This window comes from Anabas testudineus, chromosome 2 (assembly GCF_900324465.2).
Source record: "Anabas testudineus chromosome 2, fAnaTes1.2, whole genome shotgun sequence".
In the NCBI taxonomy this organism is placed as follows: domain Eukaryota; kingdom Metazoa; phylum Chordata; class Actinopteri; order Anabantiformes; family Anabantidae; genus Anabas; species Anabas testudineus.
In genome coordinates, this window is record NC_046611.1 from 15,285,685 (window position 1) to 15,310,482 (window position 24,798).

Genomic DNA, 24,798 nt, shown 5'->3' on the forward strand with positions numbered 1-24,798 from the left:
AGTCTTCAGTTTCATTAACAAAGATGTTTCATCTTTTTCATCCTGTAGACAGAAACATTAGAAGTTAAGAAGCTCAGAGACTCATAATGAACAAAAACCTTGATTAACAAATGTTTTCTTTATGAATTATCCGTGTTTACATTTTCTGCTGTTTATCTGAGTCCACGTGTGGACGGATCATGAAACAAATCAGAGTCTCTCACTGGTTCCTCCAACACATCAGGACTCTGGTCCTGTTGATGGGTCCAGATCAAGTCAATTCATGTTAATGTTACTTGAAATTATTGTTATATGAAGCTTAAATGTGATATAAAGGTCCATAAATTCATGTCCATAATAAATCACTGTAGAACCTGATGTTTCTTTCCATCAGTCTTCAGCTGCTGTGATCATGTGTTGTGAGCTACAACATCAGAAATCTACTGGTTGATAAATACAGTCGACTACAGTTGGTGCAGCTTCAGAATATCTGAATGAAGAAAATAAAGACTGAAGAAAATCCAGGTGGAGGTGGAGGGTGGAGGAGAATGGATGGATGTTTATCAGTGTGTCTGCAGAGACTGTGTAGAAGAACAGAGCAGCAGCAGATCAGTCCAGATCCACTGATGATCCTCTGTCAGATCCAGACCAACACACAGGGATGATGGTGGACTTGACATCGAGTCTGACAGTGGAGCTGTTCTCAGAGCAGTTCACACTGCAGCACTCACAATTCACTTTTATATTTATTATTGTCCTCACTTCCACCTGTAGAGAGAATCAGAGAGAACATTTAGATCAATGAGAGTTTCCAGAGACTCCCTTCATCAGCTGTCAGTCAGTGATGCAGCACATCCAGTAGAAAGAGCAGCAGAGACTTCAGTCCTGTTCAGAGCTGTGTAGTGTCGCCAGCTTCCTTTCAGCTCTCATGTTAACGTATTGGAGTGAACACACTGAGCTGGAAGCTCACAGACCTGCACAGACTTTTAGCATCAAGTCTGTTTATTGTGCATATTTCATCAAATCCACAGTGGAAATAAACTGCTGAGTCATCAACACTTCATTACTGCACCAACAGTTTAGTGATGGATTTCCTGTTGCTCCATGTGAACTGCTGTTTCATTTAAAGACAGAGTCACTGTGTGTTGATCAACATCTTCTCTGCTTTGGAAATATCACCTGACAAATAAACATAGAGGCTGCCACTGAACAGATCTGGACCAAACTAATGACACAGGGACAGAGACTTCAGCAGAGGTTCAGGTCTTTACAAAGACCACATCATTACCAAAGGTGGTCTTGGTTTAGTGAAATAAGAACCAGTGGTTTGATTTTAGAGCTGTGACAAAGATGAAACTGATCAATAGTTTAGAGTTGAAATGAAGAAAAAACAGTTTCATATCAGATTTGATGAATGAGGACCACTGTCTCTATACATCTAGTAAGAATAATAACAAACATCTGGCTGATCTGATTGGCTGACTGTTCTCTCTCTGTCTTTCTGTCCGTTCTCCTCTCACAGCTTCAATGAGAAATGAAGCAACAAAGAAGGATGAAGATTTACAGGAAATACTGGATCTTTGCTTTAATACTAACTGTGTTTAGTACAATACTGATGAAAGCAGAGACATCAACATACTACTGACCTCAGTTTCTCCAGTTTATAGTCTGGACTCTCCACAAGATCAGACAACTGCTTCACTGCTGAATCCCGCAGCTTGTTGTTCCAGCTCAGGTCCAGTTCTGTCAGATGGGAGGGGTTGGACTTCAGAGCTGAGACCAGAGAATCACAGCTGATCTCTGACAACTTGCAGTGGTTCAATCTGAATAAAGAATAAACCATGTAGATCAAATCATTAATAATCAATCAGATATGTTCTAATCAATGATGTTTCCTCTAAAATGAGTAGAGTGACTTTGTCTCTCTGTTATTGTGGATCTTCTTAATGTCAGCCTTCTAAAGACATCATCCAAATGTCACCATAACATTTATAATGTGGATATTTTAATCAATTATTTTACAAATTATTTAAACTAAATCTTAATTTCAACCAACACTAAATATTTTCTACGATTTATTTAGAAACATTAATAAGAAATTCGAGTGTTAGAGTTCTGAAGGTTTAATTTCAGTGAACAAACATTATTCATGACAACTCACTGAAATGAACTGAAACTGAAGAATTTAATTAATTTATTACAGTGTTGGTTCAGTTGTGGATTAAAGATACAAGTTCTACAATAGTAACAGTCAGTGAACTGACCTCAGAGTCTCCAGTCTACATTGTGGACTCTCCAGAAAACCACACAGCAGCTTCACTCCTGAATCCTTCAGCTTGTTTTCACTCAGGTCCAGTTCTGTCAGATGGGAGGGGTTGGACTTCAGAGCTGAGACCAGAGAATCACAGCTGATCTCTGACAACCTGCAGTGGTTCAATCTGAATAAAGAATAAACCATGTAGATCAAATCATTAATAATCAATCAGATATGTCCTAATCAATGATGTTTCCTCTAAAATGAGTAGAGTGACTTTGTCTCTCTGTTATTGTGGATCTTCTTAATGTCAGCCTTCTACAGACATCATCCAAATGTCACCATAACATTTATAATGTGGATATTTTAATCAATTATTTTACAAATTATTTAAACTAAATCTTAATTTCAACTAACACTAAATATTTTCTACGATTTATTTAGAAACATTAATAAGAAATTCGAGTGTTAGAGTTCTGAAGGTTTAATTTCAGTGAACAAACATTATTCATGACAACTCACTGAAATGAACTGAAACTGAAGAATTGAATTAATTTATTACAGTGTTGGTTCAGTTGTGGATTAAAGATATAAGTTCTACAATAGTAACAGTCAGTGAACTGACCTCAGAGTCTCCAGTCTACATTGTGGACTCTCCAGAAAACCACACAGCAGCTTCACTCCTGAATCCTGCAGGTTCTAGTTTCCACTCAGGTCCAGTTCTGTCAGATGGGAGGGGTTGGACTTCAGAGCTGAGACCAGAGAATCACAGCTGATCTCTGACAAACTGCACCACTTCAATCTGAATAAAGAATAAACCATGTAGATCAAATCATTAATAATCAATCAGATATGTCCTAATCAATGATGTTTCCTCTAAAATGAGTAGAGTGACTTTGTCTCTCTGTTATTGTGGATCTTCTTAATGTCAGTGTGATGGATGGAGTAACGTTCCCTGCATGCTTTGTATTGGATCCAGTGGAGGCGGTGTCGGTTCTCAGCTGGTGCATATTTGATCATGGTTTTGTTTGTAGTTTTGTGTTCACAATGTTGTTGTCAGAGCTAGAGCACTTTATTCTGTGTTGTGTCTTGTGTCTGTGTCAGTGGCTCAATGGAGTGGACTGGATTGGGGGAGAATGTAGTTACAGAGAGAGTCCAGCAGAGGGAGCGTTGAGCTGCTGAGGTTCTCAGGTCGCTTCTCTTCATTCACTCAATACAAACATGAGCTGAGGAGAAGTTGTCGTGTGTCACTCTCATCAATACCTCCCTTTACAGGTATAAGTTCTCCCTACTGACTGTTCATAGTAATATAAATATGTGTTATCTGAAGATGTATGTGTGTACATGGGATATTTATAGTGTTTTTCATTCGTGTATTATGAAGCAAAGAAGCTAATTACTGGATGCTAGCGATATTAGCAACGCTATGCTAACGTCGCCATAAAGCCTCATGTTAGTATCCGCTGGTCGAGCACTGTGTTAGAGTCAATGTTGTAGTTCAGCTGCTGAAATACTGAATTACTGAGTGAATACCTGGTTATTGTTGTAAGTATTAGCCACAAATGTCATGTACTGTTCAGGAACATGGTCAGTTGCTGTATAGTTTGTGGATTTCTGTTGTTTATTATAAGAATAATATTCAAAACACTTATTTTAAGACATCAGTCTGTGATATTAAACAATAAAATATTTTTTATCAAAAAAAATTAACCTAATTTAAACTAAACCTTAATTTCGACTAACAATAAACATTTTCTACAGTTTATTTAGAAACATTAGTGAGAAATTTAAGTGTTTGAGTTCTGAAGGTTTAATTTCAGTGAACAAACATTATTCATGACAACTCAATGAAATGAACTGAAACTGAAGAATTGAATTAATTTATTACAGTGTTGGTTCAGTTGTGGATTAAAGATATAAGTTCTACAATAGTAACAGTCAGTGAACTGACCTCAGAGTCTTCAGTCTACATTGTGGACTCTCCAGAAAACCACACAGCAGCTTCACTGCTGAATCCTGCAGGTTGTTTCCACTCAGGTCCAGTTCTGTCAGATGGGAGGGGTTGGACTTCAGAGCTGAGACCAGAGAATCACAGCTGATCTCTGACAAACTGCAGGAACTCAATCTGAATAAAGAATAAACCATGTAGATCAAATCATTAATAATCAATCAGATATGTCCTAATCAATGATGTTTCCTCTAAAATGAGTAGAGTGACTTTGTCTCTCTGTTATTGTGGATCATCATAATGTCAGCCTTCTACAGACATCATCCAAATGTCACCACAACATTCATACAACTATTCATGTCAACACTGATTAACAAGTAAATTTAACTTTAGGAAAAAAGAATAATATTCAAAACACTTATTTTAAGACGTCAGTCTGTGATATTAAACAATAAAATATTTTTTCTCAAAAAAATGAACCTAATTTAAACTAAATCTTAATTTCAACTAACACAAACATTTTCTACAGTTTATTTAGAAACATTAGTGAGAAATTTAAGTGTTTGAGTTCTGAAGGTTTAATTTCAGTGAACAAACATTATTCATGACAACTCACTGAAATGAACTGAAACTGAAGAATTGAATTAATTTATTACAGTGTTGGTTCAGTTGTGGATGAAAGATATAAGTTCTACAATAGTAACAGTCAGTGAACTGACCTCAGAGTCTCCAGTCTACATTGTGGACTCTCCAGAAAACCACACAGCAGCTTCACTCCTGAATCCTGCAGATTGTAGTTTCTACTCAGGTCCAGTTCTGTCAGATGGGAGGGGTTGGACTTCAGAGCTGAGACCAGAGAATCACAGCTGATCTTTGACAAACTGCAGTGGTTCAACCTGAATAAAGAATAAACCATGTAGATCAAATCATTAATAATCAATCAGATATGTCCTAACCAATGATGTTTCCTCTAAAATGAGTAGAGTGACTTTGTCTCTCTGTTATTGTGGATCATCATAATGTCAGCCTTCTACAGACATCATCCAAATGTCACCACAACATTCATACAACTATTCATGTCAACACTGATTAACAAGTAAATTTAACTTTAGGAAAAAAGAATAATATTCAAAACACTTATTTTAAGACATCAGTCTGTGATATTAAACAATAAAATATTTTTTCTCAAAAAAATGAACCTAATTTAAACTAAATCTTAATTTCAACTAACACCAAACATTTTCTACAGTTTATTTAGAAACATTAGTGAGAAATTTAAGTGTTTGAGTTCTGAAGGTTTAATTTCAGTGAACAAACATTATTCATGACAACTCACTGAAATGAACTGAAACTGAAGAATTGAATTAATTTATTACAGTGTTGGTTCAGTTGTGGATTAAAGATATAAGTTCTACAATAGTAACAGTCAGTGAACTGACCTCAGAGTCTCCAGTCTACATTGTGGACTCTCCAGAAAACCACACAGCAGCTTCACTCCTGAATCCTGCAGGTTGTCGTTGGAGCTCAGGTCCAGTTCTGTCAGATGGGAGGGGTTGGACTTCAGAGCTGAGACCAGAGAATCACAGCTGATCTTTGACAAACTGCAGTTGTTCAACCTGAATAAAGAATAAACCATGTAGATCAAATCATTAATAATCAATCAGATATGTCCTAATCAATGATGTTTCCTCTAAAATGAGTAGAGTGACTTCAGCAGAGGTTCAGGTCTGTACAAAGACCACATCATTACCAAAGGTGGTCTTGGTTTAGTGAAATAAGAACCAGTGGTTTGATTTTAGAGCTGTGACAAAGATGAAACTGATCAATAGTTTAGAGTTGAAATGAAAGAAAAAACAGTTTCATATCAGATTTGATGAATGAGGACCACTGTCTCTATACATCTAGTAAGAATAATAACAACAAGCATCTGGCTGATCTGATTGGCTGACTGTTCTCTCTCTGTCTTTCTGTCCATTCTCCTCTCACAGCTTCACTGAGAAATGCAGCAACAGAGAAAGATGAAGATTACAGGAAATACTGGATCTTTGTTTTGATAATAACTGTGTTTAGTACAATACTGATGAACTTCCGACCTCAGACCTCTGGTCAAACCCTCACTTGATCCCCTCCAGTTTGCTTATCAACCCCATACTGGAGTGGATGACGCCATCATACATCTGCTCCATCGCGCCTACACCCACCTGGACAAGCCTGGGGGCTTAGTGAGGATCATGTTTTTTGATTTCTCCAGTGCATTCAACACCATCCGGCCTGCACTGCTGGGAGAGAAATTAAAAAACATGCAGGTCAACACTCCCGATTTCCTGGATCATGGACTACCTCACCAACCGTCCACAGTATGTCTGACTGCAGAACTGTGTGTCTGAGACTGTGATCTGTAGCACAGGTGGTCCACAGGGGACAGTTCTGTCTCTATTCCTCTTCAGCCTGTACACCTCAGACTTCAGGTACAACTCAGAGTCCTGTCATCTTCAGAAGTTCTCTGATGACTCTGCAGTTGTAGGATGTATTAAGGGTGGAGATGTCAGAGTATCGTGGAGTGGTGGACAGTTTTGTTGACTGGTGTGGACTCAACCATCTGCAACTCAACATCAACAAAACAAAGGAGCTGGTGATGGACTTCAGGAAATCTGGGAGTCCTGTCATCCCTCTCTCTATACAGGGGGAGGAGGTGGAGGTTGTGTCCGAATACAAATACCTGGGAGTGTACTTGGACAACAAACTGGACTGGACTAAAAACTCATCAGCATTGTACAAAAAGTCCTGAGGAGACTCAGGTCCTTCAACGTCTGCAGCACCATGCTGCGGATGTTTTATGAGTCTGTGGTGGCTAGTGTCATCTTTTATGCTGTGGTCTGCTGGGGTGGCAACATGAAGGTGGCAGACACTAATAGACTAAATAAGCTGATTAGGAGGGCTGGCTCTGTTCTGGGGGTGGAGCTGGACCCTCTACATGTTGTGGCTGAAAGGAGGATGCTGTCCAAACTCCTCTCAATCCTGGACAATTCCTCCCACCCACTGCACAGTGTGTTGGCTGGACAGAGGAGCACGTTCAGCCAAATACTTATTAACATTAAATGCTCCACAGAGCGCCACAGGAGATCCTTTCTACCTGTGGCAATCAATCTGTATAATTTCTCTTCCCCCTCTGTAAGAGGTGGGGGAAGTGAAAGTGTCATATACTTGCTGTGAATCTATATATTTTGACCCAACTTCATTTATCTATTTTACATATTCTGTATATATATTGAGTTTTCCTGTATTGATGTTATTGTGTATTTATGTTTGTGTTGGATCTTTCCTGGTTGTGGTTCCTTTTCTTTCTGTCTGTTTTGAGAACAATGGTTATGAGGCAAAATAATTTCCCTCTGGGATTAAGTTAAGTTTTTAAGTTTTTTGAATATTGAATCTTGAAAGTAGCATGGACTGACTTCAACACTCAACTGACCTCAGACTCTTCAGTCTACATTGTGGACTCTCCAGAAAACCACACAGCAGCTTCACTCCTGAATCCTGCAGGTTGTTTCCACCCAGGTTCAGTTCTGTCAGATGGGAGGGGTTGGACTTCAGAGCTGAGACCAGAGAATCACAGCTGATCTTTGACAAACTGCAGTCCTCCAACCTGAATAAAGAATAAACCATGTAGATCAAATCATTATTAATCAATCAGATATGTCCTAATCAATGATGTTTCCTCTAAAATGAGTAGAGTGACTTTGTCTCTCTGTTATTGTGGATCATCATAATGTCAGATTATTACCAGCTCTGCACCAGTGACTCTCCAATTCTCCTGTTGCTCTGAAATCTGATTGAAGTTTCTCACACTGCCTGTTTGACTCTGCTTTTTGTTATTGATGTTAAGTTTGAAGCATACAACTCGACTTAGTGGTGATTTTTTAAAAACAGAAGTAGAAGCTGCAAGTTGTTTCGATGCCTCACTTTACCAAGTAAAAAATTACATGACCATCCAAAATGAAGCTTCATTACATCACAGTTGTACTTAGAGAGGTGTGGTGCTGATTTGAATCAGATGTACTTCTTATTGTGTTTAATCAGAGTGTATTTTACAATAAACCAATTTCATAATGCAGCAAGTATTTATCAAAAATACTATTAACAGCAGGATAAAACTGCTTTTATTCTAATTGTGTCTTCTTGTTCTCAGATTTATTTCACTGATTGAAATGCAACATCACATATTTGGTCAGTAGATGAACTCATTGTTGACTGTGTCAAAAGCTTTAAAATACTTCACATTAATTCATTTAGTCATGTTGCAGATGCTTTTATCCAAAACGTGGTTCAGAAATTTTCGGTTTCTTCACCACTATTTTTTAGATCTCCCTCTGGTTTGTTTAAGCATTTCATTTAATTATAAAGAGGTGAATTTAAGTTTTACATGGAGAGGAGCATTTGTTATTTATCAAGAGGAGAGTCTTTCTATTGTTTAGGAAAATGATGATGAACATTTTTTTTTCTGGAGGATGTTTTGTTTGATTGTGGATTTTGTGGTCTTTGAAGAGGAATATTCATGAAGAGGAAAACCCACCGTATTCTTGTTTCTCGTTGTGTCCCTAAGGATTTCTGGATACCGCATTTTTGTCAGTGAGCCAGTTTCTCGCCTGTGGTCTCCATTAATACCTACCACAGTGCAGACACTGAATCCCCTGCTCTGCTTGAAGTTGTGACAAAAACTGTTTCTACCAAAAACTGATGAAAGACGCATCACCCAGTTTATCTACGACTACAACAGTTTCTTTCAGGATAAAAGAGCAAAAACTATACACTACATGTATTCCAATGGTAATGACAAAAGTTTGTTTTTGTCAAACCTAAAGGTTTGAGGCAATTTACACTAAATAATCATAATAACATTCAAAAGAAGCTTTTGTCATATAGAATACTTTAAAGTGGTCCTCGGTTCGAACTGTGCTATATTTAAACTGACACTTGATGTGATGAAACCAGGACTCAGGCAGTTCAAAGACAATACATTAATGTATATTTATGTTTGTAAATATTTCTGCTTTTCACCACTTTAAACACCTCCCTAATACCAGTCTAACCAGTAAAATGCAGCTTTGTCATCACCAAAAAGTGATTAAAGCCAGTATCTTTACTGAAAAGCCTTTACTGCCTCAGTATTTCACACTTCTGGGTTTTATTTAAACTGTTACTGTATTAAACATGCAGTCCACTTTACCAGTTCAAACACCTCTAAAGAGCCATTATGTGTTTCATGATCGTTAAATATCACCCACAAGAGTAAAATTAAGTTAAACTGAAGAAGAAAATCAGTAAAAGTATATTGTCTGTGATCACTTTGACAAATACAATAGTACAGGTTCAACTGGCTGTTTAGAGGTGGATATGGTGTAGAAATAATTATTAAAATAACACAGAAGAGTGAAATTAAGCTACACTGAGGCAGAAAATGCATTTCAGTTGAGATATTGCTGTAGATACTTTGTTGGTAACAAGAAAAATTCTTTTTTATTGGTTAATCTGGTCTGAGGTGTTTAAAGTGATAAAAAGTACTGGATGGTTTATATTACACAGCACAGAGCAGGAAAAATACACAGACTCATTAGAACGTCTGCAAAATTGATAATCATCTTATTTTATAAGTAGTCCACATCAGTGAAGTAGTTTCAGTCAGACAGAAGCAGAACATTGACACACATTAGGAAACCTTTACAAAGATAAGTTTACATTAATTTAATGTGGCGTCTTTGGACTGTCTGAGTGACGGCTTCATTACATATATGTTTAAATAGAGCACAGCAAAGAACAAGGACTGTTTTAAGATATTCTAAATGACAACAGCTTCTTTCTTTTCTTCTCTACTTTTAGGTTTATTTAGTTAACACGTCCTCAAACCTTCAAGTTCCTGTGCATGTTACCAGAAGAATACATGTAAAGTATAGATCTTGCACTTAATGAAAGTGAAAAAACAGCTGTAGTCATAGATAAACTAAGTGATGTGTCTTTAACAGTCTGTGTGCTCCTGCTGACATCAATCAGTTTCTGGCAGAGAGTCACTTTTTGTGAAGACACCTGTCAGTGCCCTCTTGGATCTCAACCTGTACTTAACCAGTGCAGCTTTTCTCCATGATGAGTCTGTTGTCAGTTAACCCACTGCAGTAAAATCATATTCTTCACTATTAATTCTACTCTCCTACAACCCTCATTTATCTTGGTCTCTGTGTTTAGATACTCACTGTACCACCCACCAATAAAGGGAACCTGTCAACTCATGAGACTTCCTGAACTCAGCCTGTCAAGTCTGTGTCAACCTCACTACTTCACTACTTTTATATAGTCACTGTTGCTCTTTAATGGAGCAAATTTATTTTTATCTGACTGCTAAATTAATCAGTGGAATAATTAATTTATTAAATAATCAATGCAGCTCTAATGTGAAAGAAATCGTTTTGTATAATGTTCAACAGAAATGTTAAATAAATACATTTTACAGTTGATGGACTAGAAATAAACGAATATTACCAAAATGTTTAAAGCCTATCATCAGAAAATATTAGTTCTGTCTACCAATAGTATTATGTGTTTACTAATACAGCTCTATTCATTTAAAAGGACAAACTGAAAATTAGAAAAACTGTGATCGTAACACAGATGAAGATGTACCTTTTGATGAAAAAAAGGATTTCCATAAATTCCCAAGTGTGTCCAAAGATTTGACTGGTAGAGTAAATATAAATTAATTTAAACCAAATCTTAATTCCGCATATTACCAAACAACTATTTAAAAACATTAGACGAGAAATTCAAGTTCTGGAGGTTTAATTTAACTGAAGACACATTATTCATAACAACTCACTAAAATAAACTAAAAACAAAAAAGACAGACAGTAAACTGACCTCACAGTCTTCACAAGATCAGAAAGCTGCTTCATTCCCGAGTCCTGAAGGTTCCAGTTTCCTCTCAGGTCCAGTTCTGTCAGATGGGAGGGGTTGGACTTCAGAGCTGAGACCAGAGAATCACAGCTGATCTCTGACAAACTGCAGCCACTGAGTCTGAAAAAAGAAGAAACCATGTATATCAAATCATTAATAATCAATCAGATATGTCCTAATCAATGATGTTTCCTCTGAAATGAGTAGAGTGACTTTGTCTCTCTGTTATTGTGGATCATCATAATGTCAGCCTTCTACAGACATCATCCAAATGTCACCACAACATTCATACAACTATTCATGTCAACACTGATTCATAACATGCTGCTGACCTCAGTCACATCTGGAATTACAAGATAAATATCAAATCACATATGACAGACTAAAAACTTACTACAATACTTTTACTTATCACTGAAATGGATCAAACTTTAAAGAACCACAACTGATCCAGTAAAAAGGTCGAGTTTGGTCCTGGTCTGGATCCTGCACATCAGGAAACACAGAACTAAACAGAGATTAAACTGAACAAAAACTGTATTAATCCCAAATTACAGATGATTTAATGAAAACTAAAAATGAAAATTTAGTGTTCCTGTACAGGGTGTTGAAACTCTGACTAAACACGGAGCTGACCAGAAGTCAAATGAAGAGGATTCACTTCATTAAAGTGTCGTTCTATTGTCTTCTCTTCACATGAAAGTGCATGTGTTTATGTGGTAAAAACTGTAAAAACACAATACAAAGAAAAACATTCAGTCTTTGAATGATAGCACCGAAACGTATACGGATTCCCATGGCGCCTGCATGTGCCTACGTTCTCCCGTATCCTGTAGTAAACAAGTAATTACATACGGGATTTCCCGCAAAACCGCAAGTAACATTGCACATATCGTGAGATTATCTGAACTTACAAATTAGCAATTTATCCTAACAGAAACATTTTAATATTACTATACACATAATTATAAATATTTTAGCTGAACACTTTGCATGAAACAAACTTAATACGATTTTAGGAAAATAAGCAGCAATTAAAGATTGCCCTAAAGGCAACACACCAACACTTTGGTTCTTTAAACCTTTTCAACACATTTAACAAGTAAATTCAACTCTAGGAAAAAATACTATTTTCCAAACACACTTATTTTAAGTCATCAGTCTGTCATTTGGAGACAGAATGAGATGTTTGTATCAATTATATTTCAACTGACTTAAACTAAATCTTAACTTCAACTAGGACCAGGACTGCTTTGCATACACTGAATGGAGTATTTTTGAACACCAGGATCTGACAGCATTCACAGAGACTGTGATGGAATACATCACATTCTGCATGGGGACTGTCACCATAGTGAAACGCATACGGGTCTTTCCCAACCAAAAACCCTGGATGACCAGTGAGGTCAGGCTCCTCCTAAAAGGCCGTAACACTGCCTTTAGGTCAGGTGACAAAGAACTGTACAGTGCTGCTAGAGCTGACCTAAGGTGAGGAATCAGAAAGGCCAAGTTGGATTACAGGAGGAAAATAGAGGACCACCTCTCCAACAACAACCCTACAGCAGCTGACCAACTTCAGGGAACAGACCAGCACAGCTGTACACTCCAGCGCTGCACTGGTAGAAGAGCTGAACGCGTTCTTCTCGTGTTTTGAGACTACACCACTGCAGTCTGCAATCACACCATCTCTACCTCAATCTGCTCCCAGCTCCAAACCACTGACTGTGCAGGCATAGGATGTGGCACGGATGTTCAGCAGAGTGAACCCTAGGAAATCGGCTGGACTCGACGGGGTTCCTGGGAAGGTACTAAGGGTCTGTGCCGACCATCTCTCTTTCAACCTGTCTCTAGCACAGTCTTTCATCCCTGCCTGTCTGAAGTCATCCACAATTATTCCCATATCCAAAAAATCATCCACAGCCTGCCTCACTGACTACCGTCCAGTTGCACTCACCCCTGTCATCACCAAGTGGCTGGAACGGTTGGTCCTAGGACACATCAAGGACTGCCTCCCTCCAACCCTTGACCCCCACCAGTTCGCTTACGAAGCAAACAGATCGACTAAGGACGCCATATCCATCATCCTCCACACTGCGCTGAGCCATCTGGAACACAGAGACACCTACGCTAGGGTGCTCTTTGTAGACTACAGCTCAGCCTTATACAATACAAATACAAAGCAAACGAATTAAGGTGTGAAAGCGACCTCAGAAACAGCTTCTTTCCACAAGCAATCACCATACTGAACACACACATACACCAACTACACCCCACTCTGACTTGACTTTAATTTGTTTGCTTTGGTCCGAATCAGTTGATGAGTTTGTAACATTGTATCAGTTTCTCTTCGGTTCTGTTTCGTTTTACACCGAGTAAAAATCCAAACGAACCAAAACACGTCGCTTCAAACTACGCGAGAACGTCCTCTCCGCTTATTGGTCAGATTGTTTCTGCCGCGGGAAACAAAAAGTAAATACAGGAAGAAGGTGAAGTGTTGTTCTACTGTACGTTTGTGAGACAGTAGAGAGATTATTTTTAACTATAAATGTTAATGCAGATTGCTAATCCCGTTGATTATTGTTTATTACGTTACATCGCTTGCAGAGTCATCAGACCTGGTGTCTGTGAGACACTTCACCTCCTCACGTCTCCACGTTTGTCCTCCATTAATCAGACAGCATGTTTTTGGTGGACAAACAAAAAAAAAGCAGAATCTACACACTACCCAAAGACCTCAAATCATGCGATTCACAGCGTTTGGTCTCGTTTTGGTTCGGTTCGCGTTCTCACCAGGAGGACCGCACCGGAGTTCGCTAGATGATGCGAATCGAGACCACCTCGTTTTGGGGGTCTCTTTTTTGTTTGTCCACCAAAAACATGCTGTCTGATCAATGGAGGACAAAAGTGGAGACGTGAGGAGGTGAAGTGTCTCACAGACACCAGGTCTGATGTAACGTTCCGACTTCCGTTTCCGCTTCTTGGGTCACGCGCATGTTTTCTCGTCTGAGAGCAACAGCGGGATTTTTAAACTCTACACAACATTTCTACAACTCAGGTACGTTTAAGATGACTAATATTCAGCTTGTTCAGTGTGTGGAGTGCAGGATGTTTAGACCGTCTTCCTCCGTCGTTAGAGGTAATTTTATCTGTGACAGGTGTGTGTTAGTTAGCACTCTGATGGAGAAGATAACGGCGTTAGAGGAGCGCATCCAGACTTTAGAGAGGGTTAGAGAGAGTGAGAGTAGTGTTATTTCTGTAGTGGACAGTCTGGGTGCCGCGGGCGGAGATAGCCAGTCCCCGACTCCGGCATTAGAGCCCTCACAGCGGGGCGAGTGGGTGACGACTCGGCAGCATACTCGCGCAGCCAAAGCTAAGGCTAAGGCTAAAGCTAGCCCACCGGAGCACACCACCCCCGCACTTCACGTGTCTAACAGGTTTGCCCCCCTCAGTGATTCACCCGCTGAGAAACCTGGAAGAACTCTGGTTATAGGAGACTCCATCATGAGACACGTGAAATTAGCCAGACCTTTAGGTGCTCCAGCGGCTGTGGTCAGGTGTATCCCGGGGGCCAGGGCACCGGACATTAAAGGTAAACTTAGGGCCTTAGGACAGCATAGGTTTTCAAAGATAGTGGTACATGCTGGAGCTAACGATATACGCCTTCGTCAGTCTGAGGTTACCAAGAATAACTTTAAAGAGGTGTTTAAATTAGCGAAGGCGATGTCCGAAGTGGTAATCTTCTCTGGCCCTCTCCCAATGAGACGAGGTGACATAACCTACAGCAGGTTATGGTCACTGAACCGCTGGATGTCCAGGTGGTGCTCCGAAAACAACGTGGGCTTCATAGATAATTGGAGGACCTTTGAGGGCAAACCTGGCCTGTTAGGGCGGGACGGTGTCCATCCCACTCGGGAAGGTGCTGCTCTCATTTCTTGCAGTATAGCTCATAGTGTAGTGGTGGGAAAAACGAGTCTTTGAACTGACTCAGATTCGTGAGTCTCGAACTCTAAAGTGAACGAATCATTTCGTTCATTTCGTTCATTTTACAACAGGTTGCGGTGTAACCCTCTAGTGGGCGATATAAAAATGGCCGCGGTTCTCAGACACTATATAGTGAAGACAACATGGTTTGTTCAGCTGACAAATTATAATACACAAAATGCCACAAGCAATTCAAACCATGTGAAAACCTAGGAAAGCAAATACACACCACAATAAAGTGACTTGTGTTCCTGCATCCTCCCTGATGTTGTTGTTTAACAGCGCAGCAGTGACTTTGTAGCTGTCACGTGACAAATGAACGAGAGACCGTTCCTACTGCTGCTGCAGCCTGAGCTGTGAACGAAGAACGAGAGCTGTGAACGAAGAACGAAGAACGAGAGCTGTGAACGAAGAACGAAGAACGAGAGCTGTGAACGAAGAACGAAGAACGATGAACGAAGAACGAAGAACGAAGAACGAGAGCGAGTGAACTGCTGCTGCAGCCTGAGCTGTGACGGCTGGTAGAGGACGAGTGAAAGTTAAACTTATTGATAATGAGTTTAGACTTTTAAAGCAACAAGTAACAAGTTCCTGAAAATATTTACATGGTGCATTTATTGTGTCCAAAACGCGACATTATTATTATTATTATTATTGATGTTATTGTTGTTGTTATTAATAATGTTACACTTTATTATTTTATGTAGGAGAATAGCACAATTAACATGTTTATCATTTTCAAAAGTATTTATGTACAAACATAATTTACATTATTTACACAAAATCACTACACACATCTACAAGAATCAAAGACCACTAATTAATTATGATTCCATGAATAAATAATGTCTGTCGGGCTTCAGGTGACAATAAATGACCGTCAGATATCAGACATCATTCATTTCCTTGTTTCTCAGTCCACAGCTCTGTAGCGGAGCTCCAGCTGTCACGTGACAAATGAACGAAAGAACGAATCCGTAATGATCCGTATGAAGACTCGTGAACGAACTGTAGTGCTGCTGACACAGAGCCTGAGCAGCCTGTTGTCACGTGACAAAAGAACGAGGAGCTGAGTAGGGACTCACAGTGGAGTGAGTCGTGAACGAATGATTTCTGTTTCCTGTCCTGCTGACTGAGCTTATGGAGCTGCTGCCATGTGGCGAGAGAAGGTACTGCAATGAACTGGAAATGAACGAATCACTCACTGAGAGAACTAATCACTCCCAAGTCATAGCAAAGATTCGTTCTTATTGAACGAATCGTTCACGACCGAAACAACTCTATCATAGTGTAAGATCAGGCCTAGCTAGTCGCTGACTACCCAGAGTCCAGGCCAGGGAGCAGACAAACAGGCTAAACCAACCGTCTGCTAGCTGCACAGAGTCGTCACTCAGGGTTCAACATATTGAGACTGTGTCTGTTCCTCGAACTAAACAAAAAGTCAGAAAAACCCAGAAAGTATGTTTTAATAATTTAATTAACATACAGACCTCAAATTCAGAGCACACTGATTGTGCAGCCAGCACCTCTGATCTGAAGTTAGGACTGTTAAATATTAGATCTCTTACATCTAAAGCTCTTACTGTTAATGAAACTATCACAGATCAGGGGTTTGATATACTCTGTTTAACAGAAACCTGGATTAAACAGGACGAGTATGTAGCTTTGAATGAAGCAACTCCTCCTGGATACAGCTACATTCACCAGCCTCGTCTGACTGGTAGAGGAGGAGGTGTCGCAGTTATTTACAATGATAATCTGACTATCGTACAAAAACATGTACACAAATTTAAAGCTTTTGAATGTCTTTATAGTAACATAACAAGTATAGATACAAATATTAAGTCTGCTCAGCCGATCCCGCTAATTATCATTTACACACCCCCAGGGCCCTACTCTGAATTTCTTTGTGAATTTGCAGATTTCCTCTCTAACCTAGTTGTTTCTGTAGACAAAGCGTTAATTGCTGGAGATTTTAATATTCACTTTGAGAATCCAGAAGACCCTCTGAGAACAGCATTTATGTCCATATTGGACTCGCTAGGAGTAGATCAGTGTGTAGTAGGACCCACTCATAAAGCGAGTCACGCTTTAGATTTAATAATATCCTTCGGTTTAAGTATAAGAAATTTACTTACTCCCACTGTCTGAAGTTATCTCAGACCACTATCTTGTTTCAACTACAGTGTGTCATATTAATAATGTATACTCAGCGCCGCGGTATCGCATTCAACTACTGCACAGAGCTTTATTAGTAATCTCCCAGAGTTATCAACTTTGATTGGATCACCGTCTGACCCTACAGAACTAGACCAGGCGACTGAATATCTACAGTCGTCATTCTGTTATACCTAAGATAATGTAGCTCCAGTTAAAAGAAAAGTCAATAGAGATAAGAAACTCACTCCCTGGTATAACGATGACACGTGCGCCTTAAAACAGACTGCAGACTGAAAGTTAGAACATAAATGGCGCCAAACTAAATTGTTAGTATTTCAGAAGGCATGGAAGAAGAGCATCCTGGACTATAAAAAAGCTCTTAGTGCAGCTAGATCAACGTATCTCTCCACTCTTATAGAAAACAACAAAAATAACCCTAGATTTTTATATATATACAGTAGCCAAATTAACTAGAAAGAAGACCACTGCAGATATCTCCGCAACAACGTTGTGCAGTAGTGAGGACTTCATGTACTTTTTCAATAACAAAATTGTAAATATAAGGCATAAAATTCAAGCTTTAAAACTAGACAATTTAGTTGACGCAGGTGACGAGCTAACCACAGCAGATCAGTACCTAGATTACTTTACTCCTCTTGAAGAGAATGAACTAGTTTCACTCATCTCTTCTGCAAAATCTTCAACCTGTACATTAGACCCTATACCGACACACGTTCTAAAACAGATAGTGCCAGAAATAATAGAACCCCTGCTGACAATCATAAATTCCTCACTCAGCTGTGGGTATGTCCCAAAGTGTTTTAAATGAGCAGTTATTAAACCGCTAATCAAGAAAACTGATCTCGACCCTTGTCAGCTGTCCAATTACAGGTCAATATCAAACCTCCCCTTTATCTCTAAGATTCTCGAAAAGATAGTAGCTGAGCAGCTACGTATCTTCATAGAAATAACATACATGAACTCTATCAGTCAGGATTTAGGCCTCATCACAGCACAGAGAAGGCACTTGTTAAAGTAGTAAATGACCTCCTATTGGCCTCTGATCAGGGTAGTGTCACTATGCTTGTGCTACTCGACCTCAGTGCAGCTTTTGACACAATTGACCATAGTATTCTCCTTCACAGACTAGAAAATGTTGTTGGAATTAGGGGAACGGCCCTCTCCTGGCTTAGGTCCTATTTGACCGATCGTTATCAGTATGTAGATCTAAATGGCTATTACTCCACATGCTCTCCAGTGGAGTTTGGTGTTCCACAGGGTTCAGTTTTAGGCCCACTGCTTTTTTTCCTCTACATTTTTCCTCTGGGCAACATTATCTGTAAACATGGTATTAACTTTCATTGTTATGCTGACGACACACAGTTATATGTTTCATCAAATCCAGACGAGATCAAACAGCTTAACAAAGTTGAGCAATGTGTAAAGGATATACGAGACTGGATGCTAATTAACTTCCTTCTGCTAAATCCTGATAAGACAGAAGTACTAGTTATAGGATCATCTGCAGCTAGAAGCAAGATTTTAGATCACGCCTTAACTCTAGATGGCCTTTCTGTTACATCTAGTGCAACAGTAAAATACCTTGGTGTGACTCTAGATTCCAGTCTTTCATTTGAAGCTCATGTAGATAATGTCACCAGGACAGCTTTCTTTCACCTCAGAAATATTGCCAAAATAAGGAATATTTTGTCACTAAATGATGCAGAAAAATTAGTCCATGCTTTCATCACCTCTAGGTTGGACTACTGTAATGCCTTACTGTCTGGCTGTTCAACCAGGTGCATAAACAAGCTTCAGTTAGTTCAGAATGCAGCAGCGAGAGTCCTCACTAGAACCAGAAGATACGAGCACATCACGCCTATTTTATCTAAAATTTCGCATTGATTTTAAAATACTACTTTTGACATTTAAAGCATTAAATGGTCTTGCGCCATCTAAGTGTATCTAAGTGAACTGCTAGTGTCTTATGATCCACCACGCCTACTTCGATCAGAGGATGCTGGCTGCCTGTCAGTACCTCGTATCATAAAAACTACAGCTGGGGGCAGAGCTTTTTCTTACAAAGCCCCAAAGTTATGGAATAGCCTTCCAAATAGCGTTCGGGACTCAGACACAGTCTCAGTGTTTAAGTCTAGGCTGAAAACCTATTTATTTAGTCAAGCATTTTTGTAAATAGATTGGGGAAGGACTCATGGACGTAGAGCATTATGGTGAACTGATATGTTTAGATGCTGTCTTCCCCACTCTCACTGATCACTCAGGTTTGTTGATGGTGAAGTGTTCGGTTGCTCTACATCCCAGTGAGCCCTCATGTCTGTGTTTCCTTCTGAACCCACCCTTTTAGTTAGGCTGTCATAGTTAGTCCTGCCGGAGTCCCTGCTGCACTATTCCAAATATACATTCACCTTAAACTTTATCTGACTGTGAATACAACTAACTGCCATCTCTCTCTTTCTCTACCTCTCTATTTCCCTCTTCTTGTCTCTCTGTCGAGCTACACGTCATTCCACCCTTTGCCCTCTGGACCTGTCTGACTCGTCCTGATGCCCAACTTCTGGCTGGAGATCTCGTCACCTGGATCCACCGTTTGCCCTATGGGATGCGTTTGGAGACTGGATTTGGTCACAAGCTTCTATGAAGTCTGTCTTGGCCTCGGCGGACGTCGGAAGCTGTTTCTTGGAGGTCTCGCCTAAACGCTCGATAGTCAAGGAATGGAACAAGTCTGCTTGCAATTAACTAACTGGACTCCATATTAAAGATATTAACTGTTATACTGGACTGCCTGCTGCCTACACAGCATGTAATCACCCATATGAGGATGGGTTCCCTGTTGAGTCTGGTTCCTCTTCCTGTTTCTTCTCAGGGAGTTTTTCTTGCCACCGTCGCCCTCGGCTTGCTCATCAGGGACAATCTGATTATCATGATTCACACACATTCACTGTTCATGTACTGTTCTTTGGTTGTGTACAATTTACAATTGACAATGTCAATTGTAAAAAGCGCTCTACAAATAAAATTGAATTGAATTGAATTAATAAACAATAATCAACGGGATGACCAATCTGCATTAACATTTATAGTTAAAAATAATCTCTCTCCTGTCACACAAACGTACAATAGTCCACAACCCTTCTCCTTCTTCCTGTGTTTAGTTTTTATTTCCCGCAGCAGACCAATAAGTGGTGAGGAGGTTCTCGCGTAGTTTGAAGCGACGTGTTTTGGTTCGTTTGGATTTTTCTCGGTGTGAAACAAAACAGAACCGAGGAGAAAGTGCTACAAAGTTACAAAGTCATCAACTGATTCGGACCAAAGCAAACGAATTAAGGTGTAAAAGCAACCATAATCTATTCTATTTTATTCTATTTTTATAACTTTATTTTTTATTTGTAAACTTGTACATACTTAGATTTAGATTTATAGCACCACCACTCCAAGGCTGCTAGAATTTCGTTGTATTCTGTACAATGACAATAAAGGCTTCTGAAGTTGATTCTGATTCACCAAACATTTTCTACAATTTATTTAGAAACATTAGTAAGAAATTTGAGTGTTTGAGTTCTGAGGGTTTAATTTCAGTGAACAAACATTATTCATGACAACTCACTGAAATGAACTGAAACTGAAGAATTTAATTAATTTATTAAACTGTTGGTTCAGTTGTGGATTAAGGAATATATATTTCTACAATAGTAATAGTCAGTGAACTGACCTCAGAGTCTTCAGTCTACATTGTGGACTCTCCAGAAAACCACACAGCAGCTTCACTCCTGAATCCTGCAGCTTGTTGTTCCAGCCCAGGTCCAGTTCTGTCAGATGGGAGGGGTTGGACTTCAGAGCTGAGACCAGAGAATCACAGCTGATCTCTGACAAACTGCAGTCCTCCAATCTAAATACAGAATAAACCATGTAGATCAAATCATTAATAATCCCAAATTACAGATGATTTCATGAAAACATTGGAAAATGTTCAGCAGAAATGTCAAATAAATCAAATGTCAAATAAATATAATTTACAGTTGATGGACTGAAACTTGTAAAACCAAAGGTTTGGTTCTTTAAACCTTTTCAACACATTTAACTAAGTATTAAGTAAATTCAACTCTATAAAAAAATACTTTTTCCAAACACACTTGTTTTAAAAGATTAGTCTGTGATATTAAACAATGATATATTTTTATCAATTATATTTTAACTGATTCAAACTAAATCTTAATTTCAACTAACACAACCATTTTCTACAATTTATTTAAAAAAAAAAGTGAGAAATTTGAGTGTTTGAGTTCTGAAGGTTTAATTTCAGTAAACAAACATTATTCATGACAACTTACTGAAATGAACTGAAACTGAAGAATCGAATTAATTTATTACAGTGTTGGTTCAGTTGTGGATTAAAGATATAAGTTCTACAATAGTAACAGTCAGTGAACTGACCTCAGAGTCTCCAGTCTACATTGTGGACTCTCCAGAAAACCACACAGCAGCTTCACTGCTGAATCCTGCAGCTTGTCGTTGAAGTTCAGGTTCAGTTCTGTCAGATGGGAGGGGTTGGACTTCAGAGCTGAGACCAGAGAATCACAGCTGATCTCTGACAAACTGCAGTTGTTCAACCTGAATAAAGAATAAACCATGTAGATCAAATCATTAATAATCAATCAGATATCAATGATGTTTCCTCTAAAATAAGTAGGGTGACTTTGTCTCTCTGTTATTGTGGATCATCATAATGTCAGCCTTCTACAGACATCATCCAAATGTCACCACAACATTCATACAACTACTCATGTCAACACTGATTCATAACATGCTGCTGACCTCAGTCACATCTGGAACTAGAAGATAAATATCAAATCACATATGACAGACTAAAAACTTACTACAATCCTTTTACTCATCACTGAAATGAATCAAACTTTAAAGAACCACAACTGATCCAGTAAAAAGGTCTAGCTTGGTCCTGGTCTGGATCCTGCAGATCAGATCAGGAAACACAAAACTAAACACAGATTAAACTGAACAAAAACTGTTTCAATCCCAAATTACAGATGATTTCAAGAAAACTTTGGAAAATGTTCAGCAGAAATGTCAAATAAATCTAATTTACAGTTGATGGACTGAAACTTGTAAAACCAACAGTTTGGTTCTTTAAACCTTTTCAACACATTTAACAAGTAAATTCAACTCTGGGAAAAAATACTATTTTCCAAACACACTTGTTTTAAGACATCAGTCTGTTATATTCCCCAATGAAACGTTTTTATCAACTATATTTCAACTGATTCAATCTAAAACTCAATTTCAACTAACACCAAACATTTTCTACAGTTTATTTAGATAAATTAGTGAGAAATTTGAATGTTTGAGTTCCGAAGGTTTAATTTCAGTGAACAAACATTATTCATGACAACTCACTGAAATGAACTGAAACTGAACAATTGAATACATTTATTACAGTGTTGGTTCAGTTGTGGATTAAAGATATAAGTTCTACAATAGTAACAGTCAGTGAACTGACCTCAGAGTCTCCAGTCTACATTGTGGACTCTCCAGAAAACCACACAGCAGCTTCACTCCTGAATCCTGCAGCTTGTCGTTGAAGTTCAGGTCCAGTTCTCTTAGATGGGAGGGGTTGGACTTCAGAGCTGAGACCAGAGAATCACAGCTGATCTCTGACAAACTGCAGTTGTTCAACCTGAATAAAGAATAAACCATGTAGATCAAATCATTAATAATCAATCAGATATGTCCTAATCATTGATGTTTCCTTTAAAATGAGTAGAGTGACTTTGTCTCTGTTATTGTGGATCATCATAATGTCAGCCTTCTACAGACATCATCCAGATGTCACCACAACATTCATACAACTATTCATGTCGACACTGATTCATAACATGCTGCTGACCTCAGTCACATCTGGAATTAGAAGATAAATATCAAATCACATATGACAGACTAAAAACTTACTACAATACTTTTATTCAACACTGAAATGGATCAAACTTTAAATAACCACAACTGATTCAGTAAAAAGGTCTAGCTTGGTCCTGGTCTGGATCCTGCAGATCAGATCAGGAAACACAAAACTAAACACAGATTAAACTGAACAAAAACTGTTTCAATCCCAAATTACAGATGATTCCAAGAAAACTTTGGAAAATGTTCAGCAGAAATGTCAAATAAATATAATTTACAGTTAATGGACTGAAACTTGTAAAATCAACAGTTTGGTTCTTTAAACCTTTTCAACACATTTAACAAGTAAATTCAACTCTAGGAAAAAATACTATTTTCCAAACACACTTCTTTTAATACATCAGTCTGTTATATTCCCCAATGAAACGTTTTTATCAATTATATTTTAACTGATTCAAACTAAATCTTAAATCTAGCCACAGGGGTTGCAAGCCAGTGACTTCTGTGCCGGTCCCAAGCCCGGATAAATAGAGAGGGTTGCGTTAGGAAGGGCATCCAGCGTAAAAATTGCCAAAATAACCATGCGAATCATCCACAACACTTTCATACCCGATCGGTCGAGGCCCGGGTTAACAACGACCGCCACCGATGCTGTTAACCTACAGGGTGTCGGTGGAAATTTGACTACTGTTGGTCGAAGAAAGAGGGGAGGCAGAAGGGTTCGTGGTCAGAGAGAGAAGGGAAAAGGCAGGAACATAGATCTGAAAATAGGGACTCTTAACGTTGGCACGATGACAGGGAAAGGCAGAGAGCTGGCAGACATGATGGAGAGAAGGAAGGTAGATGTACTGTGTGTGCAGGAGACAAGGTGGAAGGGCAGCAAGGCACGTAGTATTGGAGGAGGATACAAACTGTTCTACCATGGTGTGGATAGGAAGAGAAACGGGGTAGGAGTGATCCTGAAGGGGGAGTTCGTAAACAGTGTTCTAGAGGTGAAAAGAGTCTCAGACAGGGTGATGAGCATAAAGCTAGAAATTGAAGGGGTGATGATGAATGTAGTCAGTGGGTATGCGCCACAGGTTGGCTGTGAGTTAGAAGAGAAGGAGAGATTCTGGAGTGAGTTTGATGAGGTCATAGAGAGTATCCCCAGAGGAGAGAGAGTTGTTGTTGGAGCAGACTTCAATGGGCATGTTGGTGAGGGCAACAGAGGTGATGAGGAGGTGATGGGCAGGTTTGGTGTGAAGGAAAGGAATCTGGAAGGACAGATGGTGGTGGACTTTGCTAAGAGGATGGAAATGGCTGTAGTCAACACTTACTTCCAGAAGCGAGAGGAACATAGAGTGACATACAGAAGTGGAGGTAGGAGTACGCAGGTGGACTACATCCTATGTAGACGAGGTCATTTGAGAGAGGTTAGTGACTGCAAAGTGGTGGTAGGAGAGAGTGTAGCCAGACAGCACCGCATGGTGGTGTGTAAGATGACTCTGGAGGTCAGGAAGAAGAAGAGAGGGAAGACAGAAAAGAAGACCAAGTGGTGGAAGTTAAAGAATGAAGAAACTTGTGAGGAATTCAGACAGACGTTGAGACAGGTTCTTGGTGGTCAGGA

The 24,798-nt window shown here is 39.1% G+C and overlaps 2 protein-coding genes and 1 long non-coding RNA gene across 6 annotated transcripts in view; 1 reads left to right on the top strand and 2 right to left on the bottom strand.

The window, feature by feature from the left end:
• LOC113163505 overlaps nt 1-24,798 on the bottom strand; it is a 1,294,879-nt gene that overhangs the window by 743,392 nt on the left and 526,689 nt on the right. The window lies entirely within an intron of this gene.
• Nucleotides 1-24,798, bottom strand: part of LOC113163500 (NACHT, LRR and PYD domains-containing protein 12-like) — a 664,684-nt gene that overhangs the window by 619,142 nt on the left and 20,744 nt on the right. The gene's annotated exons all lie outside the window — the stretch shown is intronic.
• LOC113163603 lies at nt 780-6,035 on the top strand. The gene is made up of 2 exons (XR_003298911.1): nt 780-1,236; nt 5,901-6,035. It is a non-coding gene; the product is annotated as an uncharacterized LOC113163603 (long non-coding RNA).